Raw genomic sequence first — 12,111 nt, forward strand, 5'->3', positions numbered from 1 at the left:
TTCAGTGTACGCCAGCGTTTTGCATACATTTTGATACCTTGCCATACACTGGCTAAAACGTCAAGGTGTGACAGCCCCTTAAATCATGTCCAATCGACGGAATTGAGGCGAGACATTTCATCTTTTTATTTTTTTAATAATTTCTAAAAAATTATAAAAACATGTTTTTTTGTGTAGAACAGTGACAAAAATCTTTAAATTTAATACATTTTAAATTCAGGCTGTAACACAACAAAATGTGACAAAAGTCGAGAGGTGCAAATATTTTCTAAAGGGACTGTAAGTATATTGCCTGAGCTGTACAAGGAAAGACAAGAAACTTGGGGACACAGGAGGCCATTTGTTCCATTTTGCCCAAGCTTTATCACCGTAATATATATATATATATATATATATATATATATATATATATATATATATATATATATATATATATATATATATATATATATATATACATAACGGCTATGGAGATTTGCAATACACCAGAAAGGTCCTCAGGTTAGATATATCGATAAGTTAATGTGTAGTTAGTCCACACCCGTTGTTGAGAGGGAATATGTGTGATTCATCCAGGCTGCGATGCTTTGAGTTAGCCATTTTTCTGTTCTATCGTTATTTTGGATCAAACCGACAACAGCACCACCTTGCCACTTCCCGCACTCCGAACACTGTTCTCCACGGACCACGCTACAACCCTTTCCGCGTTGGAAAGGGTCTGAGAACGCGGGCGTACGGCGCGTGGAGAAGAAAACCAACAACGCCTGTGGGATTTTCCTGCCTAATTTCCCTACCTGATGCTTCCGCCTGAATCCCCCCACCACGCTTGGTGTGAAGGAGAGGGGTGGGGCAACTCGCTCCCGATTGGTGGATGCACGGCGTGAGGCGGTCAGAGTGGGGGCATGCCCCCCTTCGAGAACTTTCTCGAAACGCCTCGGAGAGAGGTGGAGCCGAGAACGGGGCAGAGCAAAGGGCAGAGCCCCGCTCCATAAAGGGCGGACGGGTGTAGGGTGCTTCCTTCTTTTTCTTCTTCTCCTTCCGTGTGGATCTCACTCCCTCTTCTCTCGTCCTGGTCCTGGCTTCGCGTTTCTTCTTCCTCGCTGGCTTTTCCTCTTCCTCTGCGCTCGTCTGCTCTGGCAGCTTTGGAGGCTGGGTCTTGGCTCGTTCTGGTCCTCTGCTCGCGGTTTGGCGGGCGGCCTGTCCACGGAGGCAGGGGCGGGAGATGCGGCAGCGCCGGTGGTGTGGCAGACCTGCGCGTTTGGGCGAGGAGTGCCGGAGAGAGATCGCAGACCGCGAGAGGAGTCGGGGCCAGGCGCGACCACGCCGACGGTTGTGGGAGGACTCGACGGCCCAAAGGAAATTCACCATTTTCTTTTTGGGGTTTTGTATAATTTCTAAAAAATTGTAAATTTTTGTATTTATTGTAAATTTTTGTAAATAAATTGTAAAATTGTAGCACCGTGTCTTGTAAAATAGAAACTGCTTAAGTGACTGTATATTTATTAATTACATTCGGTCGTAGTGCTTTCCCTTGCTTTTGTTAGCCTGCTTTTGTTCCGATTTGCCTGCTTACGTGTTGTAAAATAAATGTCCTTGCTTGTTGAACTGTTTCCCGTTTCGTTGCGTCCTTTCCTTTGTTTGTTTGCATCACGTGAGGGATTGGTAGTGGGTGTAGACAGACACCCAATAAATAATCTGAACCGTCGAGGTCGACGATAACTCCGCTCGGTTATCCCTGCAGCACGGAACGAGCCGCTTAAGCGGTTCGTGTCCGGAGTCGACCTGCGGCGTGGTAAAACTCCTCGGTATGCTACCCGCGTGGGTACTTATGTATATCGACATTCCGTGATTCACCCTATTTCGCGCGTGTCGAATGCGGACTGGGTTGTGGTGAGGTTAAACCCCCACCCGTGGCGAGCTCCTTGGCGGTAGTTCCAAGAGGGTCACGACTGAATTGTCCGTTCCGGTGGGCGACACGTCGCGATTTGAGTTACGTGGCCGATTGCACGCCGAGCAGGCGAAATTCGTAACAATATATATATATATATATATATATATATATATATATATATATATATATATATATATATATATATATATATATGTAATCAGCATCTACTTAATTTCATTTTGGAGGCTGGAGTGAGAGTAGTAGAGAGGAGAACAATGGGGCAGCACAGGTACATTACCAGGGTGTTTCACTGGGGGGGAAGGGCAGGTGGTTGTCGAATAAGGAACGAACAAACACCGACAACACATTCACTTTTACTCGCAAAAATAATCTTCTTCATAAGAAAATCTTTTCTTAAAATAAGAAAGGTTTTCTTGTCTCAACAAAACTTTTTTCTTTTCAGAAAATACTTTCTTACGCTGAAAATTACATTTTTGGCAATGTTCTGATGAGACCCACTCACACAAGTCACAATCACCCACCCATACCAAAACTACCAACCATCCGTGCGAATATCCACATAGCGCTCCAACCCGAATGCTTCTAGATACCTGTCTACTTACCCATGAAACCTATCGACTGGAAGTATCAAGTATAATTGAAACTATACAGTACAATTATCATAGACATGGTGGAATGCGTTGAAACATACATGGCTGTCTATTGGTTTGTTTGTTGGACTAAATGCATTATTGAATCTTGGTGGTTGTCATTGAGGTGGGCATGGGAACGTTCCACGAAATTGGGATGGCCATCTCCAACTTAAATTTGAACAACTTTGCCACATTCTAATATCATTAATTTTCTCAAATATCAATACTATATGAGATAAGTGACAATATATTAATATGAATGAAAAGCAAATCAAGGACAGACAGCCTCATCAGCACTGCTGCACAGTCAAGGGAGGTATCAAGTGTATCAAGGGAGGCACAAAGCGCCTCACCCTTTACATGAGACGGTTTCTCAGTATGCACCTTTAACACAGGGACTGAAAAATCGTTTCTCAACTTCCACTGGACAAAATCAGCTGCAAATTTCAGAAGTAAATCATTTGTACCTCGAGGTAATACGTTCCAAATTTGAGCAACATCCATTTCCACTTTTTTGAGTCTTTAATGAAAATCCTCAAAATTAACGTTGGTGTCTGTCAGTCCGTCCGTTCACCTGAAATGTGTTGGCACTCATATCTCAAAGGCTATACAGTGAAACGAGCTGAAACTTGGAATATACATCGGACAATACGTCTAATTTATGGCTTTCAAACCAAATTCCACCAAAGTGCCGGAGTTAATATATATATTTTTGCCAGTTTTTGCTCATTAGCTATTAGCTTGAGTTCTGTTCTTGTGCAGTACAAGTATATAACGGCGATGTTGTTGGAAGCAGACACTCCTGTAGTAATCAAGGGAAGAGCAAAGAGCCCCTCCCTTTATGTGGAATGGTTTCTCTGCATGAAACTTTAACACAGGGACTGAAAATTCCTTTGGGGGGGTTGTCCCCCAAAATATGCATTTGGTTTCTTCTCCAAAACCACACAAACAATTTTGATGAAACTTCACCACAACCTTTATCACTCGCGGCCAAAGTTTGTTTACGACATTCAAAAAAAAATAGGGGTCTAAGAGGGTTTACATGGGGGGTTTCCCCCCAAAAGAGGTATTTGCTATAACATTGGTTTGTTGGTACATTTTTCTGATTCCGTCCCACGTTGACTTCCTCCTCAGTAACATTATTCCTACAGGTGAGCATCCAGGGGTATTGCCCATATTTTTGTTCATGGGGCGAACCCCAAAAAGTTTGACATGGAAAAATTTTGACTCCGCTCGTTAAATAGTCAAGCGTGAGGGCTCATAACTTATGAACTGTTGGATGAAAGTTCGTGAAATTTTGAATATAAATCGAGGGACACTTGTTGAGACTTTGAAGTTACCCATAGCCGCATATTTAGGGACATTGCAAAAATTAGGGACACCATAAAAAAATCTGTTTTTCAGGTCCTCTAATTCTGGAAGAAAACTTGCTGAAACATGTATATGTAATACTGAGAAACTGTTCCATTCTTGGGGGAAAAATGCCTGGGCATATAAAAGGCCATTTATATGGTATGTGCCATGTGGCAAACAATAAAAAGGGACATCCCATGGCTTGTGGAAAATGCCAGACGATAGAAAATAAGGTGATTCCAAAAATCTCATGTATATGCTGCACTATCCTTGTGTTCTTAGGAGGAACCAAGTCATGCTCCAGAAAAGTTCATATAAAGGGGCACCCTACACATATCTATCTATAATTCCAGCAGTGTGTGTGTGTGTGTGGTGTGTGTGTGTGTGTGTGTGTGTGTGTGTGTGTGTGTGTGTGTGTGTGTGTGTGTGTGTGTGTGTGTGTGTGTGTGTGTGTGTGTGTGTGTGTGTGTGTGTGTGTATGTGTGCGTGCGTGCGTGTCTGTGACCACTGTTTCTCGACAACCACTGGTCCGATCTAATTAAATTGAAACTTGCCAGATATATTGCTGGGGACCTGAGGATGTGTTTTTTCACGGTTTTATATTAATCGGACGAGTGCTTCCCAAGTTATGGCCATTTATTTACCAAACCAATGACAAGACACGTTGTTGCGTGGGCATGGCCGATGGGGAAGGGAAGCTCAGCCGCGTTCCCCATTACGGGTTACAACGTACGGGCTTCCGGAGAGTGATGACCGTGTATTCTAATAAATTCTCGATTTCTGATGCGCATTTATAGATAAACACAATGCCCCAAGTTATGATCGTTTTCATATTAGACGGTGCATAAATTTCGGTAGCATCAGAGTGCTGATGTGCTCCGAACCAGGAAGTAAATTTTTTTCTCTCTCTTCTCTTCTCTTTTTGTTTTTCCTTGCGATGACATTGCGAAAAGGTAAAATACGTTGGCGCTAATTGAATAATTGGCCATTAAAACCTAAATTGCGAATCATCGAAACTGTGATATGCGAACTTCCATGCCACGCACGTACGGGCACGCGAGAGCGAAGAAACGGCCTGTGTGGTTGTTGTTTCTTGCTCGCTGTTGTAATATTTATTTATTCTTTTTTTTTTTACGGGCACGTACTAGTAGGTTAAAACCCATCAGTGCGTGGAGCTTTTTTGTGTAACTTGAAAACGAAGCTGTTAAGATGGTGTGCATGTTTGTGATTAATATTTGTTTAAAAAACAACTTGGCGCTGCCTCAGTAATAATGCAACCAGCGAGCTCAATTCAGAATTGAATCCCAGTCCTGGGAGCATTCACCAACAATACCATCAGGTCTTTGGCACATGACATAAGCCTGGTGTTGGCTCAGTGGTTAGGGTGGCGGCTTGGTATCCTCGGGTCCTGAGTTCAAGCCCTGTCGGCCGCTGAATTAATACACCAGGGGGTTGAGTGGTTGACTCAGCCCGTCATCCTTCCGAGGTCGGCGAAATTAGTACCAGTTCCAGGATGTGTACCGGTAGAGGGGCACTGCATCAGCGACACAGTCGTGCTTCAAGAAATGATAGCTACCCCGGCAGCTAAGCTGCCATACGACCACCACCAACGCACACGACATTCTTCAAAACATATCGACAGGTCGTTTGCCTCATTGCGTTAGTGTTGGTTTTGCCATTCAAACTGGCCCCGGTAGTAGTAGTACAGGTGAGAGATTCTGCTCTGCAGTCCAGAAAGTAGGCCTCAGGCCTGTGCTAAACTGGCAAGGAATCTTTTCTATTTACCTTTCCAGTTGCAAGACGGTCGTGGTTAGCGCGTGGGAACGCGGGCCACGGCCATTTTCACGAGTGGGAGACATGATTGGCAACAAGTTAATTCTCACTTTAATCTATTTGTAGGCTTTACATGACCAAAAGCTCCTCCTTAGTCATATGGAGGGTTTTCAGTTATCCCATAATGCCGTGCGCGCCGCCATGTTGGTTGTATTCACTACCCTGAAAACGACATCCGTGGCCTTACAATCGAGCACATTTATCTCATTATTCTGACTTTCTGCAATGGAAGGTTATGCTAATTATTAGGCCTTGTTCGGCCTCGTTTTCCTTGCCAACGAAGATGGCGCCCGCGCACTACATCATGGGTACTGAAAACCCTCCGCTCCACATAATATGTGGATATGATGACAGACTGGACACTTGGAGGCTCCTCCAAAGGAAGTCTTTTATCCATTCCCTGTGGTGTAGCGGGCCTGCGGGGGCAGGGAATGATGTGGGGGAGCGTGGTGGAGTGGTTGAGAGTGATCACGTGCTTGCGCGGGATATAGGAGTGCGTGCTGCCTGAGGCGTCGTAGTAGTTGCTGTAGCCGTTGTGGCCTGGGAGCCTGTAAGTCGTGTGGCTTGAAGAGTGCATCGAGTACGTAATAAAGGGGAGTTACGGGCAACGTACGCTCACGCTCTCGCTCGTGCAATAAAGCAGGGTTGAACTGTTCCACCGCTCGTGTCTGCCTTGGAGCACCTCTACCACGACACCACAGTTTGGTGACGAGGATGGGATCGGCGTGTGCAGAGTGGTTGGGTTCGGATCGGCAGCGAGTAACTCAGCGCACCCCGCGCGGTTCGAGGTCGACGCCGGGCGAAGGTCCCGGAGGTGCGCATCGTGAAGAGTGCATCGCAGGTTTCGCGCGCCGCACGCACAGGCTCCGGGGCCAGGCGTCTCACCGGCACGGCCGGCTCAAGCATGACAGAAGGTCGGGGCACGGCACACGGGCGCGTGCCCGTCTTCGTGGGAGATGACTTCGAATTGTTTTCTGAGCAGTTGGGCTGCTATTTCCACGCGAATGATGTGGATGATGAAGGCAAACGCAAGTCGATCTTGCTCGCCTCGCTGTCAACGGAGCATTACCGGCTGCTGAGTGATTTGGTAGCTCCAGATAAGCCCAGTGATGACGGGCTGTCGTTTCAGGATATCGTGGAGAAGATGAAGACCCACATGTCGCCGGAGAAGTCATTGCAGCTCGCTCGGTACCAGTTCGATCACATCGCGAAGGGTGCGGAGGAGCGCGTTGCAGATTTCGTGGCACGGGTGAAGCATTCGGCTGTGGCTTGCAAGTTTACGGCGGAGGAGCGTCCGGCGCGAATCAGAGATAGTTTTATTTCGGGTCTGCAAGACGCGAAGATGGTGGCAGCCATTCTGCGGATGTGCGGTGTCGACGTTACATTTGACTCAGCGGTCGGGACTGCTTCGGCTGTCGAGCAGACGCTCACGGATGTCCGCGGCATCGCCGGCCAGGACGTAATGAGTAGTTCCAGCTGGGGCATGTCGGCTGACCCCGGGGTCCACGCGATGATCCAGGTGCCCCAGGTCGCGCGCGCGGTTGGCGGTGCGGGCCGGGGGCGCGCGCCGCAGCGCGACCGCACCAGGAGCGAGGTGGATTTCCAGGGTTGCTGGGGGTGTGGTGGGTCCGCACCTGCGACGAGTGTGCCCGTATAAGAACACCGTGTGTTTGCATTGTCACAAGGTGGGACATTTGAAGCGTGTGTGTCGGATGGCGGGGGCCTCCGTTGGGGTCTTGGATGGCGAGGTGCGGGACGACCCCGGTGACCTGGGGAGCGGCCTGCAGCCAGGGCATAGCGATGCCGGCGGGCCGGAGCAGGAGATGCAACCAATGTTGAGTCTGTTTTCGATTGGTCCGGAGGTGACAAGACCAATCACAGTGGAGGTCGAGGTGAATGGCTAGCCGATCGTGTTTTAAGTTGACACCGGGGCTGCAGTGTCGGTCATGGGCGAGCAGGCGGCTCGTAGTCTTCGCATTGTTCGCCTGGTCAAGACGACCTTGTCGCTGTGCACGTACACCGGTGAAGCGATTGCACCGCTTGCGGTGGCAGACGTCTCGGTGGTCTACCGGGGTCAAAGCGCCCTACTCTCGGTGTTTGTGGTACGAGGGGAGGGGCCCGCCCTTTTGGGCCGGGACTGGTTGGCGCACCTCGAGCTGGATCTCCAGTTCATACCTCCAGGTGTGCCGGTGCCTCCTTCGAGACCCGAGGGCGAGGTTCTGGCAGCAGGAGCCGCATCGATGCAACGGGAGCGGCCGTTCATTGCTTCCTACGATGATGATGTACGGTTCGGGAGCAACGGGAGCCATGCCAGCCGCGATGAGCTCTCGCGCTTCGGCTGCGCTCATGGTGCAATGCGCACCCGTGTCGTTAAGGCGATTTCAAGGAGTTCGCGGATCGCGACTGTCGACGACAAGCAGGTCATCGCTACGTCGCGGCGACAACCGAGAGACAGACACGTGATGTGGTTCATGGGTTGCTGTTCATTGCGTATTTGATTTTCATTGCTCAAGTGATGCAGTTTAACGTTGTTGAAATAAATGCCGACAGTTCGTGTGACAGAATATTGTTACGTTTGAGGGGGGGGTATGCATTCAAAGGGTAATTAGGATGTTTAATTAGGTCTGCCATGCTGTTCGAGTTTACCAGGATCTCGATGCAATAAGTAGCAATTCAGTGGTGATAAGTTGTCTAGTAAATGTTCATTTCTTCAAGGGGGAAATGATAATTGTCACGTAATTAGATAGGGACACGGGATAGGGTAAGTGTGTCTGCGTAAACCCCTTTTGGTATTCTCTGGAGACTGGCCGTGACGTCACAGGACAGTGCAGCGGATGGCTCCGCCCCGTGATCACGATTGGCGGAAGGCGACGGCGGTGGGCCAATAAACGGCTCGATTGGAAGTGACGAGGACAGGAGGATAAAAAGGTTCTGTTCGGGGTCGAAAAAGAAGAGGAAGAAGATCGGGACAAAAAGATCGTGTTTTTTTGGGGTGTGGAGGCTGTTGCGCGGAAAGCATACTTGTTGTTGTGCTGATTCGATCGTGTTCTTCATCGTGTCTTGGAGCCTTGCTGAGCCTCGTGCCTCACCTTGGTTGGCTCTGGGGTTCTGCCGATTCGGAGTACGGGGTCGAACGGCGGGCGGACCTGCCTCCCTCTCCTGCTCGCAATTTGGCGCCAGAACTGGTTCCCTGGCGGCTGTGAGCGGACTTGGGCCAGGACCAGGAGGTCGACAGCACCACGGTTTCTCCTGCTCCCCCCCCCCCCCCTGACAAGAGCAAGGCCAGCTCGTCCGATGCTGATCCAGGGACAGTTGCGTCCACATCACGGTCCAGCCTGACCACCAGAAATAGCTACGTTTTGTGTGTGTGTGTGTGTGTGTGTGTGTGTGTGTGTGTGTGTGTGTGTGTGTGTGTGTGTGTGTGTGTGTGTGTGTGTGTGTGTGTGTGTGTGTGTGTGTGTGTGTGTGTGTGAACTTGGCGCCTTAGAGGGTTTGAGATCTGTATATTCATTGGAATTGTCTGCGTTTTCCCCACGCCCGATCCCACACCATCCCGTCGAATCGCCCCGGATCCCTCTTCTTGCCGAGTCTTGTTATTTCTGGTTGATAATAAAAACAAATAAACATCATCAACTCAGTGAAAAGCGACTCGTGCCACCTTCCTCGTCCCGTTTGCAGTGGAGTGATTAGAACCGCCATGTTTGGGTTATAAATAAATAAACCTCCTCCATCGTTTCGGCTCATTCTACGTTGGCGGGACTGTTCAAGTCCCGTGGACGTCACAATATGTTTGACTGGGATCAGTCAATGGGATTTTCGTTATGACTGATGTGATATGAAGGCTTTGGGGGCGATCGTGGCAAATAAAGAGGTTTTATTGACCTCCCGCTGCCACGGGCCACGGGTTGTTACTCTATCATATGTGGGGATTATTTTGGGAGAACGCGCTGTACAAAAAAAGAAGTTTGCAATTGCGCAGACGATGTTCTTGTTGATTTATGACATGACTGGATTTGATGTGTGGTTTGTATGGGATTGCTGCCGTCCAATTGCCATGTGGGTCTCAGAGATCGACTCAGAGCCGGGGCTGGTTCGCTGTTCAGCGTTACCCCCACCTCTGGTTTCGGCAAGGTCAGACGTGCCTGGCGCCTGGGGCGCAACTCTCTGTTCTCGCCCGAGGCCGTTTGGACGTACGTTGGAATCTCAGCTGATTGTAATGCGTGGGTTGTTATGGGGTTGTTGGTGCACCCAGCCGACGGCGCTGTTCAGCGTCCCCGCCCAAGGCCAGTCGGGTTTTGCGCTGGCACCACGGCTTCCAGACAGCGGGCTTCCCGGCTCGGAATGTTTATCTGATTCGGGTCTGGCTGGGGGAGATGGGCCGCCTTGTCGGCCGGGGGCGTTTGATGGTGCTGGGGGAATTTTGCTCGGGAGGTCGCCGCGACCTCGCCGGAGGGCGTGTCAGCATGAGCCGCCTGGGGGCGATTCTGCTGCGTAGTGATGCTGTGCTTCCCGTCTTGCTTCTTGATATCTGTAACGCGGTCAGGGTTTTTGTAGGTTCGTTGTGCAATTCAGTGTTCGGAACCTGTTCATTGCAGTTCCGCTCGCTCGCATCGACACGGTATATGGTGTGATGTGCCTATGCTTTTGGGTTATTATCGTTTTTGTACCTTATCTGCTTTTATTTCACGGTATCCTATGCTAATTATGCATATTATGTTGATGGTCATTTAATAATCATGGTTTTAGGAGGGAGGAGTGTGGTGTAGCAGGCCTGCGGGGGCAGGGCATGATGTGGGGGAGCGTGGTGGAGGAGTGGTTTAGAGTGATCACGTGCTTGCGCGCGATATAGGAGTGCGCGCCGCCTGAGGCGTAGTAGTAGTTGCTGTAGCCGTTGTGGCCTGGGAGCCTGCAAGTCGTGTGGCTTGTAGAGTGCATCGAGTACGTAATAAAGGGGAGTTACGGGCAACGTACGCTCACGCTCGTGCAATAAAGCAGGGTTGAACTGTTCCCCCGCTCGTGTCTGCCTTGGAGCACCTCTACCACGACACCACATTCCCCAAAATGGGAATTTTTTTCCAGGATTAAAAGAGGAAAAAAAAAACTGTGGGCGCCCTTATTCACAGTTGGTGAGAGACAACCTGTAGCTTCAGGCAGCGCAGGTGGTCAAGTGAGCCGGTACAAGCAAGTCAGGATGGAGAAGGACGAATATACACATCGAACGATCCGTCAACACTTTGTCCATCGACGTGACGAACATCAAAACATCGGCAGATCACGAATATCACGTGAGGATAAAAAAACCACGAGGTTACTCAAGAGTACAAAAAGGCTTTTTTTCTCCTCAGAGGGGAATGACAAGGTGAAAAAAGTAAATAAATACTACTGTATGAAGAAGAAGGAGAAGAAGAAGAAGAGAAGAAGAAGAACTCACAGAGCTCGGCAAGCCGCAATGCTGGAAAATCCCAACCAACAGCTCCGGGAAACTCGAGAAATAATCGAATGAAAATCCGCGAACTGCGGTTGTACCTCAAGTATAACGAACCAGGCCAGAAATCTGTGGGGAGGGAAATAAATAAATAAATAAATGCGGGAGAAGAAAATCGCAACAAGAACGATGAGCGAGACGCTTCCTCTCCGAGTTCTCGCGATAATTCGCTGCGCTACCTCATAGATTTTTTTTCCCGCCCTTTCTCAGATCTACGAGGCTCTAGTTACTCCTCGTACTAGACCGCTATAAAGAAGAAGAAGAAGCTTTCGTTTCGAAACGTGTCGTCACGACGATTTTAAATCGTTCGCTTCAAAAAAGGAACTGGTCGAAGTACTCCGCAATACAACACCGTACCGATGTATCGCCAGGAGGGTAATATGGTGGAATATGCAAGCTTAATATGAATCGGCCACCCAGGGCTGTTTGCGTGCCATTAGTAACAAGCTTCCTATCGCTTGCCGAGCCAGCCGTTCCTTATCGATCGTTTCCATGGAGTACTTAAGCCACGTGACGAGCGCTCTCCAAGCTGATTGGTCATGGGACACGCCTCAGGGCTTTGACGACGGTATCAAAACGATGAATTGAAGAGCCGAAGGTTTATGTTGATGATATTACAACGTGAGCGAGAAAATTGTGTTTTCACGTGACATTGCGACCTCAGTGGGTGTTATTAACACCTTTTCGTCGAAACGACCTCGTTGGTTTTTTTTTTTTGTAAAAGCATTTTTTTTCATGTTTCCAGCTTTTTTTTCATGTTTCCAGCTTTTGTTTTATGGAGTTTCTTCTCCCATCGCGATAATAAAATCCGAATCGACGTCCCTCTCAACATTTTCTTCCCTCAGATACATGACTGTCAGCATATAGTCGTCTTCTTCTTCTTCTTCCTCTTCTTC

At 48.6% G+C, this 12,111-nt stretch overlaps 1 protein-coding gene across 1 annotated transcript in view; it reads right to left on the reverse strand.

Moving 5' to 3' along the window:
* Nucleotides 1–11,424, reverse strand: part of ATP6V1H (ATPase H+ transporting V1 subunit H) — a 38,345-nt gene extending 26,921 nt beyond the window's left edge. The window contains exon 1 of the mRNA XM_085861503.1: nt 11,162–11,424. The gene's annotated coding sequence lies outside the window, so the exon portion shown is untranslated. The remainder of the gene's footprint in view (nt 1–11,161) is intronic.
* Nucleotides 11,425–12,111: the final 687 nt, after the last annotated feature.

This window comes from Eptatretus burgeri, chromosome 17 (genome assembly GCF_056783735.1).
Source record: "Eptatretus burgeri isolate ZD-2024b chromosome 17, Ebu_testis_v1, whole genome shotgun sequence".
In the NCBI taxonomy this organism is placed as follows: domain Eukaryota; kingdom Metazoa; phylum Chordata; class Myxini; order Myxiniformes; family Myxinidae; genus Eptatretus; species Eptatretus burgeri.